Below are 9,104 nucleotides of genomic sequence, written 5' to 3'. Positions count from 1 at the left end.
ATAATTTTCCAAAAGCTTCTCTTTTTCACACCATCACCTCAGGGTTAAGAAGCAACCTATGGATTTTGAGAGGACACAAACATTCCCAGCGTAGCAATGTCTTGGCATTCCCTGAGTCAAGCACCGAGTCTGGGGCATGCTTAATTCAATGAAGTGCTGCTCAATAAATATAAACATGGGAGAGGGAATAAATGGCAAAGTGAAGAAGAGGAAATGATATGTAGAAAGCAAAAGAGCCAAGTTACCAGCTAATGAAAACTAAAGTTACTTTTAGGGGAATATTTTCCAGGACCTTTTATCTTTCTCTGCAACATTAGAGTCTACAGAATCAGTTATCCTGACTTTTGTTGTTGAGGGATTCCCCAGGCTTATCCTAGAGGTTCCTGATTGTTGACCTGATCCTGAATTTCAATCTTATTATTTTCCACAAGGAAATGTTTGCAATTAGTTTTTAAGAGTCCTACAGTAGGCATTATTCCAAACCCCCTGAATATCACGGATAAGGCCATGTGCTTCCCACAAACCTCGTGTTTCCCTCCAGCTGGTGAAAAAAGTTGCTACAGGATACAGATAAGCCAGACGCATCTGGCCAGTTCTATGAATTAGTGACTGGAGCCAGTGAGTCCTACCTCCTTCATTTAAAGGCTCCTCAAGGGGACCTGGTGAAGATGTATGAAATCCTCCCCCCACCCCACATAGGCTCTAGTGATTGGCAAGAGAGAGCAGAGCAGTGTAGTTCTCTGGCCCTGAAGAGAGCAATTTTCATTCTAGAAAGTACTTTCTCTATTAATATACAGCAAGTAGCAGTGCATTGAAGAAAATAAAACTAACAGCGACAATTTTTTTTAAAGAAGGTAACAGCACAAATCTAATCCTCACAAAGTTGTGCTATAGAAAGTAGGACTTTAAGGACCTATCAATTCATCTTGTACATCCTTGGTTACTAACAGATTGTTCCCTGGAGCAAATTTCCAATTATTTTAACCAGGCTACTCTTAAATGTCTCAGGTGGAGGGGATTTTTACAACTTCCATTGGGGGAGAGTATTCTGCGGTCTGATACACATCGCTGTTTCGAATTGGTTGGTTTGGTAGGAAAATTTCCTTTTAAGATTTATTTGTTTTGTTATTTTCCACTAAGAACCTGCTATATTGGGAAGAATTAGGTTACCACATGCTGGTTTCTTTTCCTATTCATTTCAGTGTGAATCTGTTCTCATGAAGTTTCAATCAGACTTGTAGATATCAGGGTCTGCTACTTCGATTCCATCTAGTCCCAGGATCCTGGAGTGAAACCCCCTGGGAAGAGACACACAGTTGCTATCAGGAATGATTTCAACCAATACCTGGGGGCATCCTTCTAGCTCATCCATTCAGTGGTTCCCCGCCTTCCACTCTAAGAGCTGATCTCTACCATAACCTTCCTGCTGCTACTCAGAAACACAAAGTGTTAGTGTGTAAAGGTTTTGAACTTTTAGATATAATGTGAATACACAGAACCATAAGACCCTTTGTAATAATGTTTAATACAATAGTATTACACAAGCATTTGTCATGTATTATTATTACTAACTCCAATTCAAATATGGTAGGTAAGAATGTCTTCTACTTCCTTGTGTATCATGTTTTGTTGATTACAGAATATGGCTTTGTGTCTCACATGTAGCAGGGACTTAAGCAGAATTAGACAGTGAGAGAGAGAGAGTGACAGAGAGAAAGGTCTTCCTTCCATTGGTTTACCCCCCAAATGGTCGCTATGGCCAGCACGCTGCGCCGATCCTAGCTAGGAGCCAGGTGCTTCTCCTGGTCTTCCATGCGGGTGCAGGGCCCAAGGACTTGGGCCATCCTCCACTGCACTCCTGGGCCACAGCAGAGAGCTGGGCTGGAAGAGGAGCAACCGGGACAGAATCCGGCGCCCCAACCGGGACTAGAACCTGGGGTGCTGGCACCGCAGGCGGAGGATTAGCCTAGTGAGCCAAGGTGCCTGCCATCTATATATTTTTAAAACCATATCTGACAGAAAGGGATTATCTAGATGTCTTTAATATTTTAATATTTCTGTGATAAGACTTTATATAGAAATATATGAATATATATAGTTGAACTGTGTCACCTTAGTAAAATAACCAGCATGTTGCTGCCTTCATAATTAATTAACTAACTATATCTTCTAATTAAATTTGCATTTGTAACACAGTCTTTCCAATGAGTCTTCACAGTGCAAAAAAAAAGTGTGTGGACTTTTAGATTCAAAGAGTCTTTGATTTGACTCTCCTCCATTGTTATCTATCTAAAGTTGAGAGGGTCACCTAACCTCTCTGAGCTTCTGTTTCCTGGTCTTAAAAATGAACATAGTGACAATTATCTCATGACCATATCTTCCAGATAAAATGGAATCACATATTTGAAGATGCATGCTCTGGTGTTTGGCCTCTAGTTTTTAATTCAAATCAATTAAGATGCTTTAGAACATGGAACAGTAAGTCAAACTAAAAGAGGGTTAAATGGTATTAAAAACATATCTCATATTGTGAGGGTTCCATCTATATTAGGGCAGTTTCAAGGTTAGAAATTTCTATAACTCAAAAATTCTCCTTGTTGTGCTTTGTACTATTTTTGCTCCAACTGCCTCCTGTGATGGTGACTTTTTTGCACAGGGTTGCAGACACAGCTTACAGAGATAGCCACATCCAGCTAATAGGAGAGTCTTTTCTTCTTGTGCTACTTTTTAAAATATTAGTAAGGAGGAATATATTTTCCAGAAGCCCCAGCATATTTTTTTATTTGGATCCCATGGTCATTTGGGTAACATGCCATGTTTCAACTCAATAAATTCTGGGAAAGGAAGTCCATGTCATTTTCAATGTCTCTGAAAGAAAACAGAATCTACTAGACAGGAGGAAACTGGAGAAAGCCTACTGAGGCGGAAGTCTGGTGTGTTGTCAACCGCATTCCCCTCTCTTGGGTCTGTGACGTGTCCTATTTAATAAGAATAGAGTAGATGCTTTATCCTCACTTCAATGTTTATCAATTTTATTGTATACATTGAAAAATGAAGCTGATGGGTATATGGAAATATAAAGTAACCTGGATTGCAAATCCCAAATCTGTAACACATAATAATATTCTAGAAGTATAAATTTGAATTATTAATGTACTTATACATCTCCTTACCAGAAATGGAAACTTAAGGGCAAGTACTTTAAGCTTGCTCACCCTCTGTTTACCTGTCTATATGAACAATTAAATAAAAACCTTAGTGTCATAAGTTTATGGTGAGCTTTAAAGCACATAGGATATATATAAGCACCAAGGTTTGTAGCTGATTTATTATAGGCTTTTCCTCACTATGGATTCACACTGATTCTAGGTGGTATGTTTAAGAGCATTTGCCTTTTTCCTATCACAGCTGTTCTGAAAATCAAATGTATCATAGAAATTTGGCTTTTCAGACCAAGGGCTCAAATTCTGCCCCTAGTTCCATGTTCTTTTTTTTTTTTTTTTTCCTTTTTCCCTGTGTTCTCAGCAGGTAGATTTGCTTCTTCAGTTTGCAGAACTGATTCTCCCTACTTCACAGCATTGTCAAGAAATCCTATGGACCCGGTCATTCTGTCATTTATGAGTAATAGGCCCTCAACAAGTAAGAAAGAAAGCAAATAGAAGGAGGGGCCCCCACAAACACAGATCTAGCTGGGCAAGCTGACTATACACATTACAGCTTTTTTTTTTTTCTCTTTTCTTTTTCTGGGTTTTTTTTTTTTTTTTTTTTTTTTTTTTTTTTTTTTTTTTTTTTTTTTTTTGACAGGCAGAGAGGACAGTGAGAGAAAGAGAGACAGAGAGAAAGGTCTTCCTTTTTCCGTTGGTTCACCCCTCAATGGCCGCTACGGCAAGTGCGTTGCGGCCAGCGCACCGCGCCGATCTGAAGCCAGGAGCCAGGTACTTCCTCCTGGTCTCCCATGGGGTGCAGGGACCCAAGCACTTGGGCCATCCTCCCCTGCACTCCTGGGCCACAGCAGAGAGCTGGACTGGAAGAGGGGCAACCGGGACAGAATACGGCGCCCCAACCGGGACTAGAACCCGGGGTGCCGGCGCTGAAGGCGGAGGATGAGCCTAGTGAGCTGCAGCATCGGCCCACATTGCAGCTTTTAAAATGAAGGTTATATATACTCTATGTTACAAGTTCTGACTATGCAGTGTCAAAACGACACCTGTTTCATTGCCTGCTTTGTGATCACACTCCTCTGAGGAGTTACAGGTTTTGTGACATTGGTCTTCTTTTTTCTCTGAAGATTTTAAAATCCGAAAGGAACACATTAGTGTTTCTGCCACACTAATCATGGCACTTGCATTGTCAAAATATCTGCAATAGTTTGGTGCAGAGAACAGAGTGACCCACTGCCTCTTTGAAAAACTCTTATCCATCATTAACCACCTGATGATCTCTACATATAAGAGCCAAATCATGCTTACTGAAAAACTTTGCAACCACTTCTGCACCCAGTGTGAAGGACACTCTGTCATTTTCACCCCAGCCTGACATCTTTATGTGGGTCAGGCCACAAACGATCGCAAAAAGACCAACATCAGTTGGTTGCATAGTTTGTATAATATACTACATAGATGAAGAGCTGGCGATAAACTTTCATGAGGGCAGATTTTTCTCCTCCACAATGGCTGCTATCATTCAATAGTTAAAACAGTCTGTGAAAGTTTCCCAGGTTTAATACTGTTATCTTTTTACATTCATCAGAGAATCCGTAAATCCTATCGATGCTGACACATTCACTCTTTCATTTGAGAAGAAAAAAGGTCCTGGAATATTTCATCTGCCAGCAAGAAGCAGCTCATTTCCAACGACTGCTTTTCTCTGTCTTCATAGTCCCCAAGAAACAGGTAGCTGTTTTCTAGCAGGAAACCACCATACTCAAAAAGTCAAAACAAATCATAGTATTGTCCATGAATTTCACCACATATGTTGAGTGGTGCTTCAAGGTCTAGTAGGATAGGCTAATGGAGAAAGAGCTCTCAAGACTTTAGGCACAGTCTTGTGATTTTATTCTTCTGTATCTGATCATTCTTACCAGGCTTGGCAGCTCTCAATTCCAACAGCCATTGGATGATTCCATCGATGCTGAGTCTACATCCACCATCACCTTCCCACTGTCGACCCTCCAGCAGTGGTGTCACCACCATCTCACTACAGAACTCACAGTGCCATCTGGTTCCCGAACTCACAGCTCCTTTCCATGCCTGGAACACAGAAGTGGTGGTGGCGGTGGCACTGTTCTTCTCCCTATTTCCCCCTTCCTTCCATTGGTATGCATATTTAATTAAAGCACAGTTTTCATTATCGTATACTTAAAATGATTAAAGCCATTCTTTAGAAAGAAAAGAAAGGCAATAAACAGGAGTTGATAAAGACATAGATAGATGAGAATTCTCATACACTACTATTGTGAATGTAAAGTTGTATAACTACTTAGGACAATTATTCTGGAAGTTTCTAAAAGGCAATATTAGACCCACCATCTTATCCATCCCTTTTATTCCTAGATATTAGTTCAAAAGGAAAAGAAATGTGTACCCATATAAAGCCTCATACACAAATATTCTTTGTTTATAATTGCTGCAAGCTAAAAACAACATAAATGTCCAATGATAGGCATAAGGGTAATCAAATTTCAATTTACATCTATACAGTCAAACACTATTTATCAATAAAAATGAAGAAACTATTAATCTATACAATAAGTGTATGATACTCAAAATAATTATGCTGAAAAGATCCAGACCAAAAAGGAATATTTATTATAGGATTCCATTTCTAAAAGCTTGTAGAAAATAGAAACTAATTGATAGTGAAAAAAAGTGATTAGAGATTACTGGCAGCGAGGTTGGGGAAGGACAGGAGAGAAGGATTTCCAAGGGACATAAGGAAACTTTAGGAGGTAAGGGTATCTTCACTATCTTGATTGTTGTCATGTTTGCACAGTTATATACAGATGTCATTATGTATCAATCCTATACTTTAAAGATTTACAGTTATGCAGCAAAAGTGTCTTCCTTAAGAGATGGTGAAAGTCATAACCCAGTAGGTGCAATTTTCTGAAGCATAGAGACACCATCAAATGATTAAGTTAAGTGGACCAGGAACAATGACCATGTAACTGCATTTGTAGGTCAATGACTAACAGAAGTCTAATGAATTATTTTAACCTACATGAGGACTTTAAAGCAGCAGCTTTGGTGCTAGGATGTAGATCTCAATTAGAATCTTAAGCAAAATAGGGCGCGTCTGCACTCACAATTCTTACCTTGCTTAATTGAAGTGAGTCTTGCTTTTGCTGTGGAGCTAGGAACTTGCTTGTGCTATCCATTGTCCCCATTTTACATATCCAGAGCTCTTGATTTACTGCTAATTCCTCCACCCCTTGCAATTTGATGGCCATGTTCTACTTCTCAAGCACCTCTCTAGCTTATTATTTCTCTAATTGCACCCCTTACCCATGCTGTTCAACATGGTCACATTTGCCCAATTAGTTCCTTAATTTTAGACCAGAGACATCACAATCTTCTGTATCACAATTTCACATTTTTTTGACTCCCTTGCACTCATGATGGATGACAAATGTGAATGTCTTTAACAAAAAGAGTTGCCCCCATTCCAAATCCATCACAAATTTATGAACTTGTAGACATATCTTATTTTCAAGGGGAACAAAGGAAGTTGAGACAACAGAGAATAAATAAAGCTTTTTGAGTAGCCTCGATAGAAATATAGCATAGAAAGGAAGATCAGATTTTAATTGCAGAAATGTAAAATCTGTATAAAGCTGCATACCTTGTACTGAGGATTGCAAAAGACCTTTCTGTGTGGAGATCTTTGGCAAGGCATTCTGTTCCAGATGTTACCCATGTCCTTCAAAAACAATCCTCATCTTTTTTTCTCCTAGCAATGAATTGTGATAAAGAGAAGAATGCTAGAGTTCTAAGCTGAGGTGAAAACAGATTGTTAGGGAGCCAGAGATAGGGGGTAACCAAATATCAACGATGACCAGCTCCAGCTCTGAGATTCTTTTTGTTCTCTGGACTCCATTTTTTGCCATTCAAAACTCCTGGGGGAGGAACTGTGTTCCACAAGATTGGAGTGTGGTCTTGGCTTCTTTCTGAAATCAAAGAATTTTAGAGAAGGTCCTCATTTAATCCAACTTTTCATTTCACAGGTGAAAAAAACTGAAACTCAAAAGGAGAGAATTATTTGCCAGGTAGCACAGTTAGAAGGTAGAGTTGGGAAGATTGGAGGAAAGAAAACTTCTTTGTGGAATACAAAAGTGTGCCCTCAAGCTGGGCCAATGATACCAGGATGACAACAGCTGAAGCCTGAACGGGAGTGGACAAAGAGCCATGAGAGCGATGCTTCAAGCCAGGACACAGAGGCTATGGAGGATTAGTGAGCAGCTCAGCCCACAGCCGGATGGGTCTCTTTTGAATGTGGCTACTTAATCAGCCATCTCTAGTGGACTGTATGAGGGCATCCACTCAAAATTCAAATAGAAAATTGTTTCCTCTGGGCTGGCAAGGCACAAAATAAAAAAGCCCTGTAAATCTGGACTCCCATATGTGGTTCTCAGCTGGTGTGTGTCCCTGAATGAATTACATGCAGCCAGAGAAATTAATGCTACACACATGGTGGCCCAACTTGAAAGGAAAAGTTGCAACCAAGTTGACTCCGCCAGCCATTAAGGAACTCCGGAAAGCAGACAGCATCCACATTGATATGGCATGCTCCGGAGGAACCCCAGTGACATTATGATCAAGCACAGGAATAATGCATAATATATGAGCAAGGACAAAAAATGAAAAGAGAGTGAAAAAGCCATAAAAAGGATGCCTTAATATTCAGCTTCAACTAGTTGGGTGGAACTAGGTGGATGTAAACTCTCACTTTTGTGCCCATCGGAAATGCTGCCTTGTTCTGGGTGAATTTAGTGCTCTTAACACCAGTTAAAGCCTGTAGCTGAATGATTTAAGATGACCCTTTTTCCTCCTGGTCTCATACTAATTGACTTGAGAGTGAGTTACAGTCCACAGAGAATAGCAGCCACACACGGGGTATATTTTTAATGTCAATTTCTGCAGGAGCTTTTAAACAAGGAAATTGTTGTAACAATTATTCTCTCTATCCTGAGCCTTGGGATAGATATTGATTTTTAGCCCATTAGATGGGGGAAGGAATATATGGGTGTATGTTAATGAGAAGTGGGATGAGAGTCACTTGACATCATGCAAAGTAGTGTCACCCAGATATTTGGGGAATTGCAGTTTCTTTGACCTATCTTTAGAAAGTCCCATATTTTTGGAAAGCTCGAAAACAAGCATGCTAAGTTAGTTTTATGTCTATAGTCACAAGGAAAATGGGTGGAATTGATATTAGTGAACTCAGAAGTAAGGAATATTAGCAAATGAATTCAATGATTCTTGCTTATTGTCAGGTTTGGCAGTGTTTGTGTCTAAAATGTAAGATTTAAATTTATTTAGATGCACAAGAAACAAAATTCTCGAGGTACACAACTCAAGAGGCACAATCCACAAGCAGTTATGCCTGGAGTAACCACAAGTGTTTGAAAACCATGTTCTATAATACATTATGAGACAGAAGAATGTGTAGTAGACATGAGTAGAACAATGTGTAGTATGTTGCAATCTAATGATATTTTTAAAATAAGAATAAAATTTCCAAATGACTTCCAAAGTTCTAAAACAATTTATTTAAAATAATCTAAAGTTGATTAAGGATTTTCTATACTATAATTATATTTGCATTTTTTTCTTAAATGGAAATGAAAAGGTGGAATATATTATGCACAAGAGATATATCTGATGTAACTTTTGGTCAGATGGCACAAAAAATTTTGAGTTAGTAAAAGAGGGAATTTGAACAATTTTAGCTGGAGAAGTCTGAGTCCCAATTAATAAGGATGGACATTGTGGTACAGAACAAAAACCATAGCATGCTTCAAACTTGTCCTAATGTGTACATGTGAAAGGCCAAGCCTTAGAGGTCAAATAAAGAATGATTTATAAGGAAAAAAAATCAGTTTTACC

The 9,104-nt window shown here is 39.2% G+C and overlaps 1 pseudogene; it reads right to left on the bottom strand.

Moving 5' to 3' along the window:
* Positions 1-4,195: 4,195 nt before the first annotated feature.
* Positions 4,196-6,448, bottom strand: LOC133759098 (serine/threonine-protein phosphatase PP1-gamma catalytic subunit-like; annotated as a pseudogene).
* Between the last annotated feature and the right edge of the window lie 2,656 nt (positions 6,449-9,104).

This window comes from Lepus europaeus, chromosome 5 (assembly GCF_033115175.1).
Source record: "Lepus europaeus isolate LE1 chromosome 5, mLepTim1.pri, whole genome shotgun sequence".
NCBI classification, from domain to species: Eukaryota; Metazoa; Chordata; class Mammalia; order Lagomorpha; family Leporidae; genus Lepus; species Lepus europaeus.
Note: the sequence above shows the minus strand (reverse complement) of the source record. Positions and strands in the feature narration are given on the sequence as shown.